This window comes from Tenrec ecaudatus, chromosome 1 (genome assembly GCF_050624435.1).
Source record: "Tenrec ecaudatus isolate mTenEca1 chromosome 1, mTenEca1.hap1, whole genome shotgun sequence".
Classification (NCBI taxonomy): domain Eukaryota; kingdom Metazoa; phylum Chordata; class Mammalia; order Afrosoricida; family Tenrecidae; genus Tenrec; species Tenrec ecaudatus.
Window position 1 is genome coordinate 186,158,985 of NC_134530.1, and position 12,015 is coordinate 186,170,999.

General features: G+C 44.8%; 2 pseudogenes; both read left to right on the forward strand.

Annotated features, from left to right (window-relative positions):
* Positions 1–257: 257 nt before the first annotated feature.
* Positions 258–562, forward strand: LOC142439080 (protein yippee-like 5 pseudogene; annotated as a pseudogene).
* Positions 563–4,613: 4,051 nt separating this feature from the next.
* On the forward strand, positions 4,614–5,721 carry LOC142437218 (Y-box-binding protein 1 pseudogene; annotated as a pseudogene).
* The last annotated feature ends 6,294 nt before the right edge of the window (positions 5,722–12,015 follow it).

Below are 12,015 nucleotides of genomic sequence, written 5' to 3' on the forward strand. Positions count from 1 at the left end.
AGTACGAGAAGAAAAATGTCTAAATTTGAGAGTTGTGATGATTGAACAACTGTTTAATAAATTTAAACTATTCAATTGTATGATATGTGAATTTTATGTCAATAAAAACAGTTAAAATGTTCAAAACAATTTTTTAAAAGATAGAGTTAAGGGTCACAAGAAGAGGGGTGGTGTCTTCAGCCCAGCCGAGGAGAGCAGAGACAAGGGAAGATCAAATCCCGCAGCCTCACCGTGTGTTTAGAACGTTACCTATAAAAATGAGCAGAACGTCCCGTGACCATATTGGTGGTACCGGTCTGTTTTCCTGTGCAAACTCTGATATGATCTTGGCCAACTGTTCACAACTCATCTTCACTGGTTTTTAGACCCACTGGCTGAGCATTTCTTTTTAATAAGGTCATTAAACTGCTATACCGTGAAGTTCAGACCTGGGTCACAAACTGCAATAGGAAACGGATGGATCTATGACTCTGCCACTGAAAACAGCCAGGGTTACAGGAAAGGTCGTGAGATTCAAGAAAGCGAGGGCTTTGAGAAACAGGTACCGTCTAATAACCTTTGAAGAAAAAGAGCAATACCATCTTTTCCCAGGTCTCCTGCACTAAAAACAGAAACCAACTTTGTCACCTAAGCACCAAAGTCAGATTCATGACTTTCTTCTTCTTTCTAAAAAAGTTCCACCCAACAACAGTGTGTAGAGAGAATATTATGTCAATGCCATTTACTTTTCCCCTGTGTTTACATCCTGAGGGAGAAGCATCTTAGCTGCAGCTACATGGTGGGCTAAATGAAGAACAAATCAGGGCTAGTAGAGTGAGAAACAATGTTTCAAGTCAATTTCAAAAGGAAGAAAGTATCAAGGTCATGGTTTTAAAATGTATTTGGGTTAAAACCTTTTAAAACTCAGTTATCACCTGGTTTCTAGCTTTGGAGAACAGATCCAAAATTGTAACCAGCACTAAAGGCCCGTGGTTATAAGGCTGGTGCTGGCCACTGTGCCATAATCTCGTTGGAGATTAACCAGAGCACGAAGAGCCAATTCTTCTTGTCAGTCTTGACCCAAAGGACTCACCATTCCTGGTTCTTTGTCACCACATAATCGGCGTTGGTTGGATTGGAATGTTTTCCTGTAACAGGGCAGAGCTGCTTGGCTGTCTTTTTCCCCATGTAATTGCAGCATAGTAACAGAAATACAGTCATCATTTGGTTTGGGTGCTGTGTTGCTTTTAAAATTACTTATCAGATGAAGGAGTCCGTGATCAGTATTTGTCACAACAGCGGTTCTTTTCCTTTCTACGTATATAAAACATTACTCTTTGTTTAAATCAAAGTACACTGTTTAAGGCCACAGTGTTGCATTTAGAAGGCATTTTACCAGATTGTCAAGATACAGTCGTACCAACCAACAGCTACATTTTAGCAAATTTAGTGACTCATAGTGACCTTAAGGGACAGGGTGGAACTGCCCCTGTGCGTTTCTGAGCGTGTAACTCTTTACAAGAGCAGAAAGCCCTTTCTCCCAATGAGAGGCTGCTGGTTTTAAACTGCTGACTTTGTGGTTAGCAGCCCAACAAGTGTACAGAAAGCATTTAGTCTTCCTCTGTTTCAATAGGAGGAGGAAATATGGCTGTTTTTCTAAAAATACTGCTTTATAAAACATGTAAGCCTTTCCCTCTGTTTTATATTGAGACTATAGAACTTTATAGTTTTCATCAAAAGAAGAATTCTCTCAGCACAATTACTGTTTGTCTAGCCCTTAGAAGTTCACTTATTGAGTAGGGAACCAGTGGAGAGGTCTGAGAGGCCGGCCCCAATCCCAACTACGTGGACACCTGACCCTCCCGCTGAAGAATTCGCTTCAGAGGACAGCACTGAAGCTGCAGCTCAGGGAGAGGGACATGTCTGATAAGAGCACATAGGAGCAAATGGAGTGGGAGGAAGAGAGAATGGAACACAACCTGGCCCACCCAGCCTTGACAACAATATTCCCGCTCAGAGCAGCCAATGCACAGAGAAGACCATATGGCGGCCCCACTATGAGACACGACATCCCTCACTGACCCATAGCCCCACAGGGAACAACACTGGAGACAGTGTGGGAATTGTGCCCGATATGATTCCACCACACCGAGACAAAACAGTAAGGGCATGGAATAGAACAGCAAGGGGAACAGAGCAACAAAGGCCCCAGATATTACAAAAAATAGACTTTGGGGCCAGGGCTTGGAACCCCATCAGACTCAACTGGAAAACACTCCTCAAAGCCAACAAACAGTCCTTGAACTAACTACATGCTTTTTTGTTGTTGTTCTGTTGTTTTGGTTTGTCATTGGCTTTTCATTGTTGTTTTTGTTTTGTTGCCTGGTTTTGCTCTATCTTGTTTTTGTGCATGTTATTATCTCCTCAGGTCTGTCTAAATAAAATAGGCTGATGAACAATCTGGAGGAGAAAACAACAGGACCGACAATTCCGGGGGACCTAGAATAGGGGGAGGAGGGAGGAAAGGAAGTGGTGTTAACAAACCCAGGGACAAGGGAACAAGAAGTGACCCAAATTGGTGGTGAGGAGAGTGTAGGAGGCTTTGTAGGGCGTCATCAAGGGTAATTGAATCAAGAAGAATAACTGTAACCCAAATGAAGGCTGAGCATGATAGTGGGACAAGAGGAAAGTAGGAGGAAATAGAGGAAAGAGCTAGGAGGCAAAGGGCATTTATAGAGGTATAAATAAAGGCATGTACATATGTAAATATATTTATATATGAGGATGGGGAAATAGATTTATGTGCATATATTTATAGTCTTAGTATTAAGGCAGAAGATGGATATTGGGCCTCCACTCAAGTACTTCCTCAATACAAGAATACTCTCTTCTATTAAAACTGGCATTCCATGATGCTCATCTTCCCCACATGATCGCCAAAGACAAAGCAGGTGCATAAGCAAATGTGGTGAAGAAAGCTGATGGTGCCTGGCTATCAAAAGACATAGTATCTGGGGTCTTAAAGGCTTGAAGGTAAACAAGTGGCCATCTAGCTTGGAAACAATAAAGCCCACATGGAAGAAGCACACCAGCCTGTGTGATCATGAGGTGTGGAAGTGATGAACAAAAAAAATCATATCATTGTGAATGATGGGGAGTGCGGAGTGGGGATCCAAAGCCCATCTGTAGGCAACTGGACATCCCCTTAGGGAAGGGTCACGGGTGGGGAGGGGGGGATGCGGTGTCCCATCCTGCGGGACATCAAGAACATGGATACCTGAAAGAGGGACTGGGAATGAAGATGGGCAAGGGTGCGAGAAATGGAGGCAAGACAGGAATCTGATCAAGTCTCATTTTATTGAGCTGAGAGCAGAGGTTTAAATAGCCAGTGAGGGGCTGGCACCACTACGTCACATGTAAAATAAGGTACAGCTGAGGTAACCAATAGTCGTGCATCTCCAAACAAGGAAGGAATGGTGAGCAACTTATCAAACAGGTAAGTATGCTAATGAAGCATTCTTGGTGAGCCTGGGGGGAGATGCCATCAGACATGTATTGATTGACCAATGAGCATAGCAGCTGCTAGTGAAAGATCACCAATCCTAGCAAGGGTCAGGGCAGCCACCCTCTGGCGGGAAAGGTACAAAGGGCAGAAAAACCTCTGGGCAGTTTGTATGGCGAGAGTAAATTCATGGCTAAAATCCAGGGTGGGGAGACACGCAGCTCCCTACAGGGGGGGTGGGGGGGGATGAGCCAGTCAGGGTGCAGTGTAGCAATGGTGAAACATACAACTTGTCTCTAGTTCCTAAATGCTTCCTCTCCACCCACTGTCATGATCCCAATTTTACCTTAAAAATTTAGCTAGACCAGAGGATGTACACTGATACAGATAGGAACTGGAAACACAGGGAATCCAGAACAGATGATGATCCCTTCAGGACCAGTGCTGAGAGTGGTGATACCAGGAGGGTGGAGGGAGGGTGTGGTAGAGAGGGAAAACCAATTATAAGGATCTACATATAACCTCCTCCCTGGGGGACGGACAACAGAAAAGTGGGTGAAGGGAGATGTTAAACAGTGTAAGATATGACAAAATAATAAGTTATAAATTATCAAGGGCTCAGGAGGGAGGGGGAGTGGGGAGTGGGGAAAATGAGGAGCTGATGCCAGGAGCTTACGTGGAGAGCAAATGTTTTGAGAATGATGAGGGTAATGAATGTACAAATGTGCTTTATACTATTGATGTATGTATGGATTGTGATAAGAGTTGTGTGAGCCCCCAATAAAATGATAAAAAATGTTTTTTAAAAAGTGTCTAGAAATGAATGAAGGCAACATATGTACAAACATGTCTGATGCAATCAATGTATTGATTGTAACAAGAGTTGGAAGAGACCCCAATAAAATGATCTTTTAATAAAAAAATACATAAAGTAAAAAAAAAAGAATGAAAGAAAATGTAAAAGGTCTGTGAGAGGTAAAGTAAAAAAAAAAGTTCATGTATTGAAATTGGAACTGTTCTTAATACCTGCAAGTATAAAGGGATCATATCTACCTCAGGCTGCTACTTTAGCCTAAATTTTTTGACATTCAGAAAAATTAAAGTGGAGTTCGATCGGTAGCAGGAGCGGAGAGCGGACCCCAAGAGAGCCCTGAGCAGTCCCACCACCGCCGCCGGCCTAGTTACCATCACACCCCGGGAGGAGCCGCAGCTGCCACAGCCGGCCCCAGTCACCATCACCGCAACTATGAGCAGCGAGGCCGAGACCCAGCAGCCGCCCGCCGCCACCACCACCCCGCCCCCCCCCCCCCCCCCCCCGCCCTCAGTGCCGCCGACACCAAGGCCGGCACCACGGGCAGCGGCGCAGAGAGCGGCGCCCGGGCGGCCTCACGTCGGGGGCGCCTGCCGGCGGGGACAAGAAGGTCACCGCAACGAAGGTTTTGGGAACAGTAAACTGGTTCAATGTAAGAAACGGCTAGGGTTTCATCTACAGGAATGACACCAAGGAAGATGTGTTTGTACACCAGACTGCCATAAAGAAGAATAAGCCCAGGAAGTACCTTCGCAGAGTAGGAGATGGAGAGACTGTGGAGTTTGATGTTGTTGAAGGAGAAAAGGAGGCGGAGGCAGCAAATGTTACAGGTCCTGGTGGCGTTCCAGTGCAAGGCAGTAAATATGCAGCAGACCGTAACCATTACAGGCGTTACCCACGTCGTCGTAGGGGTCCTCCACGCAATTACCAGCAGAATTACCAGAATAGTGAGAGTGGGGAAAAGAAGGAGGGATCGGAGAGCGCTCCCGAAGGCCAGGCCCAACAGCGCTGGCGGCCCCACCTCAGGCGACGGTTCCCACCTTATTACATGCGGAGACCCCATGGGCCTCGACCACAGTATTCCAACCCTCCTGTGCAAGGAGAAGTGATGGAGGGTGCTGACAACCAGGGTGCAGGAGAACAAGGTAGACCAGTGAGACAGAATATGTACCGCGGTTATAGACCAAGATTTTGCAGGGGCCCTCCTCGCCAAAGACAGCCAAGGGAGGATGGCAATGAAGAGGATAAGGAAAATCAAGATGAAACCCAAGGTCAGCAGCCACCTCAACGTCAGTACCGCCGCAACTTCAATTACCGACGTAGACGCCCAGATAACCCTAAACCACAACATGGCAAAGAGACAAAAGCAGCCCATCCACCAGCTGAAAATTCGTCCGCTCCCGAGACTGAGCAGGGCGGGGCTGAGTAAATGCCGGCTTACCATCTGGCAGAGAAACTAGATGACACCCAGCTATAGGAAAGAATAGTTTCAGGGGTCTTAAAGGCTTGTCTTTGGACAAGCAGCCATCTAAGTAAGGCATTACATGGGCCCACATGGAAGAAGCACACCGGACTGTGTGATCCAAGGATTGTGAATGATCAAATTCAAACCTGAAAGAGGAAATGATATCAGAGTTTAAAGTGTGAGCAACTGGTCTTTGGAAGGCTGTCATGCAAAATCCATTCACAGGGTCAGCAAATCCCCTCTGACCACAGACCAGGAATGTGAACAGTCTTGCTATTATGCAGAGCACTGCATTTGTTGTTGCATTTTTGGTGTTTGTTTTCTATATGGTATGCCTCTGAAATCCAGGATGGGTAGCTATGGCGACAGTGACTGCATTGATGCTTTCTTGAGGGGCATGGTGGCCTGAAGACAGTGGGTAAGGAAGGAAGCAAATGTTTTGAGGTTGAAAGTGGCGATGATTATACAGACCTTATTAATATAATTCAACTATTGAAATGTATGATGTGTAAAATATGTCCCAATAAAACTGTTAAAATGGTCTAAAATAAATTGTGGTGATAATGGCATAGCTCTTAATATATTTAAACTATTGAATTGCATGTGACTTGTGTCAATAAAACTTAAGAGGTCCCCCCCCCACTATCATGATCCCAATTTTACCTTACAAATCTGGCTAGACCAGAGGATGTACATAGGCACAGATAGCAACTGGAAACACAGGGAATCCAGGACAGATGACTCCTCCAGAACCAGTGGTGAGAGTGGGGATGCCTGGAGGGTGGAGAGAATTTGGGGTAGAAAGGGGGAACTGATTACTGGAATCTACATATAGCCTCCTCCCTGGGGGAGGGACAGCAGAGAAGAAGCGGGGGCGGGGTGAGTGGGAGATGTCAGACAGTGTAATATATGACAAAATAATAACAATTTATGAATGATGAAGGGTTCATGAGGTAGGGAAGTGGGGAGGGAGGGGGAAAATGAGCAGCAGATATTAAGGGCTCAAGTAGAAGGCAAATGTTTTGAGAATGATGATGGCAATAAGTGTATATATGTTCTTGACACAATGGATGTATGTATGGATTGTGTGTGATAAGAATTATACGAGCCCCCAATAAAATGATTTTTTTTAGAAATAATAAACTACCAAAAAATACTTAAGAGGTGATCCAAATGAATGCAGGAGTTAAACATCATGCAAGTTAAATCACATGCAAGGTCAATTTTACTGAAGAGAATTTTAAAATGGTTGTAGCAGGAAATTGACAGGGGCTGCCAGAATTTCAAGCTGGATTCAGAAGAGACTGTGGAATGAGGCCTATCACTGCTGATACCAGATGATTCTTGGCTGAAAAACAATACCAGAAAGAGGTTTACTTGTGTTTGATTGCCAATGGAAAGGCATTTGACTGTGTGGGACATAACAAATTATGGATAATATTGTAAAGAATGGAAACTCCAGAACACTTCATCATGCTCAATGTTGACCCCATAAATGGGCCAAGAGACAATCATTTGAACTGAACAAAGAGATATTGCGTGTTTTAAACTCAGGAAAAGTGGGCATCAGTTACATCCTTTTGCCATCCTTCTTGTGCTGTCATTCACAACATGCAGCCCAAAGACATTCCATTCAAGACCCATGGGCCAGCACCCGAGAACCCAGCTCCCTGAATTGAATGCCCAGAGGCCTCCACTCTAGTAAGCCTCACCCCAAAGGCACTCAACTCCACCTCCGCGGCCAGCACAACCACTTCACTGCCATGGCGTCCATGCTGACTCACAGTGACCTTACGAGACAGGGTAGAAGTGACACTGTGAGCTTCTGAGACTAACTCTTTACATATGTAGAAAGCCCTGTCTTTCTCCTGAGGAGCTGACTGGGGAGTTCAAACAGCCCACCTTGTGGTCAGTAGCCCAAGGCATAACCACTACACCACCAGGGCTCCTTTAACAAGACTAGTTCCCGAACTAAGTGCCTAGAGGCTCCCCACTCTACCCCTAGCCCACAGCACTCAGCTATACTTGCTCTGTGGGCTAGAGCGCCCACCACTCTGCCTCATTATCTGACGTCTGGCTCTGCTGCTGCCATTCCTCTGGTTTCACAACTATCTTCTGGGTCAGGAGGTTCACTGCCCAAGGGCCACAGGGGGCCAGAGGATGGACTTAACTCCTTGATCTTGCTGGTAGTAAAATCCCCATCCTGCTTCTCAGAGGGCTCATTTCATACCCAACAAGATGGCAATCACAATGTATTCTGTTAGCAGGTACTCACAGGTGATCCTATCTGTCTTCTCATACCTTCTTACCCAGACCATGCAGGAAAAGGTCATTTGGTGGGAATTACAGATAGTTCGCCTAGAAGACCCACATTAAAAAATTCACTGCCCCCTGAACTTATTCAAGCTGCATGTTGACAAATAATCCAAGAAGCCAAGAGTCTGGGCTACATGAAGACAAACGTGACATTAGGATTGCGGGGCAGGCTCATTAACAACCTGTGGTGTGCCAATGCCCCAGCCTTGTTAGAGCACATGCTCATGAAAATGAAAGATGGCTGTCACCATCAGTACAGATTATGACTTACTATAAAGAAAGCCCAAATCCTCACAACTGGATCAATAAACATCAGGATAGAGAAAAAACTGAAGTTGTCAAAGATTTCAGTTTACTTGGATCCACAATCAATGTTCATGGAAGCAGCTGTCAAGAAATCAAACAATAGATTACATCGGGCAAATCAAATTTAAAGAGTCATTAACTTTAAAATGCTAAAGAGCAAAGATGTCACTTTGAGGACTAACATGGCCTGAGCCACGTCATGGTATTTTTAATAGCCTTGAATATATGTGAAAATTGGACAATGGATATGAAAGTTTGTAAAAAAAAATTGATTGGTATTAACCAAGAATATTGAAAGTCAGAAGAAGAAACAAATCTGTCTTGGCTTGGAAGAAGGACAGGCAAAATGCTCCTTCGGAGTGAGGATGGCGAGACCTCATCTCACAGACTTTGGACATGTTGTATGGAGAGACTAGTCCTTGAAAAAAGGCATCGTGCTTGGTAACATAGAAGACTCTCAGTGAGATGGGAAAACACTGTGATTGCAACAATGGGTTCAAAGCTAACAGTTCTGAGGATGCTGAGGACGTGGGCAATATTTTGCTCTGCTGTGCATAGGGTCACTATGAGTTGAAACCAACTTGATGACACCTAGCAATGACAACACCCTGATTGCTCCTGGGACGGACCTCTCTCACCATTCACCTTTGGCTCACCAATGGCACCAGGCCTCCAAGGGTTTTGAATCTGGCTATTGTTTAGTCTCCAGTGCAGCTCTAGTAAGTAGACAGCCTTTCATCTGTCAGCAACAGTCACCTGGTTCTCTGCTTCTGGAGTTCCTGCCACTTCCCCATCTATCCTCCTCACCGCCTCTTGCTTCTGCAGTCCTCTCTATTCTTTGTCCTCAGAGTGACATCTTTGCTGTTTAACATTTCAAAGAAGTCTTGCGCATCAGATTTGCCTGGTGCGATCTGTCATTTGATTTCTTGGCTGCTGCTTCCAGGATCATCAGTCACCTGGCGCTCTGCTTCTAGAATTCCTGTTACTTCCCTACTCAGGTCCCCTCGCTGCCTCGTGACTTCTGTGGTGTTCCATGAACTTTACCCAAAGAATTTACTCTCTGACCGTGTGCTTTCTAACAACCTTGGAATTCCCCCGTGATGGAAGTGTCTTTGATGAGGGCTCCAGACTACACTTGAGGATGTATGCCAAGTGCCACAAGTGAATGCTGGCCAGACCAGAAAGACCACCTGTTGATGCCAGCCTACTTCAGAGGAGGGGCTGCAGTTTGAATGAGGTATGAGGTCTTAATAAAAGCTCCAGATACAGATGCTTCCTGTACACTTGAGCTTCCTGGTACACTTGGGAGGTAAGGAGGCATGGAAGTTCTGTGTCAGGGACCTGTCCAGACTTGTATACATCTCTCTTTTACACTGGTCCCAAGATGATCCTTTTAGCTGTAATAAAACTACATAGTGTTTCTGTGCATTCTGTAAATTATTCTAGCCAATTATCAAATATGAGGGAGTGGCAGCCAGCAGGTCAGAAGCATACAAACCCTTAAGCTTTGAGGCTGGTATCCAGAGGGCTGGGAAAGAACTCCCCCCTGCCCCCCCTGCTCCCCCTTTGTAGCCAGGATTGAGGGTGTTAATGCGACACCCAAATTTGAGGCTGAGACTGTGGGCTGACTTGGTACTCTGGACGCCTAACCTCGTTCAAGGTGCTTAGGCTGAGAGCAAGCAGTGCTGTGCGTCCTACTGAAAAGAGAAGAGGCAGAGAAGTGGGCTTGATTTTTCCACATACTTCCCTTCAGCTTCTATTCCTGATATGGAATGCTGACTGAGTCTGTACGGCTTGTATCCCAAGGACCAGCGAGGACCCAGAAGGAAAACACTTTGTGCCAGGCTTCCCCCCAGGCTGTTAGCCAGCTTGTAGATTTATAGCCTTGGCTCCAGACACCCAGTCCTGTTCAGTGACGCATGAAAGGGTGGCAGGGTCATGTGCCCAGTTTGTCTTAGACAGAAGCAGGCTCCTCTCCCGAACACCGGCCATCTTCCATTTCCCTCCCAGCTGCTTCCCTTGCCCTGCTCGTTTGCCTCCCCCCGCCCTTGCTTTCTCTCCTCACGTTCCCCCTTGCCCCTCTTTCAGCTGTATGACAGATAGCCTTTGTAGACAAGGGGGCTCTAAAAAGTATGTGGGGAAAATGGAACTAAAAGCTAATGGAAAATTTTTTAAAATTTTGATCTCTATATTTTATTAAATGGTGTATATGGTGTAAAACAGCCACAATACCACACTGTTCCCTAGTCCATATTCTTCATAATTTTATTTTACATTTCCTGTCATCAAGAGATGGTTTCTTCCTTGTCTCTTAAATAGCAACTGTGCCTTGCTTTGTCCAATAAATATTATGGACATAATAGGATTTCCGTTTCGATCCTCTTCAAGAGACCGTACCCTGTTTTCTCTGTGCTGTGACATGAAACTTTTTTCATGCACACTTGAAGCCCCCTAGATATAAAGGCTTCATAAATTTCTATTCAAAGCCCACTCTATATAAATAAATTATTTCTTTTCTAGCACGAAGCTAGATGCTTAACTATGAACACACTGGAGAACTGGCTTAACATGGTACTGTGAATTGAAGTGTGCAAATTCCTCACCCACCCCACCCCACCCGCCCCTCCAAAAGTGCTGCAAATTCTCACCTCTCTAAACAAAGAGCAGAGCAAACCTGTGGAGCTGGGGTGAACTCACAGTGACCCTGTAGCACAGAAAGAACTGCCCTGGAAGGTTTCCAAGGTGACAACATTCGTGAAGCATGACACTGCTTCTCCCTTCTCCCGGGGTGCAGCTGGTGAGTCTGAACCAATGACGATGATTCGACACCAAACCAAAGCCACTCTCCCTGTGGACAAAGTCAGCACACTGCTGCTGGTTCATAGCATGGACTAAAATGGAGGCTGAACTTACATCAAGGCTCAGCATGGAGCTACAGCTCCCACTGTAGGTCTCAGGCAAATTCCAAGTTGTAGAATTTAAGCTCTCATGCTACATGACTAGTTTCTTCCAGGGTAAGCAACAAACATTAAATGTGTTTCATTTAGAAAGAAGCAAAAAAGATGTGTCAGAATTTATTACTCCAAAGCCCCTTCCAAGAACTAGTCATCAGTCTAACATTTTCTTTTTAAAAAGATTTAATAGCATATCATTCATCAATCATACAATTCAAGAGTTCAATCATATTAAGAGTTATACAATCATCCCCACAGCCAATTTTAGTAGCTTCTAGCATTTTAAAAAGCTGTTATTTTTTCATTTTTACTCCCACGTTCCTATTTTGATTTCTCTCAGTCATAGAAGCCCTATAACAGACATAATAGGAGGGAGTAACCACATTAAACATTAAGGATCTATCAGCCCCACCCACATAGTAATTGATAGACTGCCTCAATTCATATGTACAGATCCCTATGTAGTTCCTTCACTTAATTTTCTAAAAAGACAAATTTAATAGAAAAGTTTATAAGAATAACCGCCCCCCACATAACCTCACCATTTTAACATTAACTTTTAAGTTTTATATATATGAGGAGGTGCCCCCTCCAAATTTTTTTTTTAACTCCACTGGCAGAGATTTCATAGTTACATTTTTCCTGCTAGGTGAGCATCAAGCAACTCGCTTTGAGTTCATGC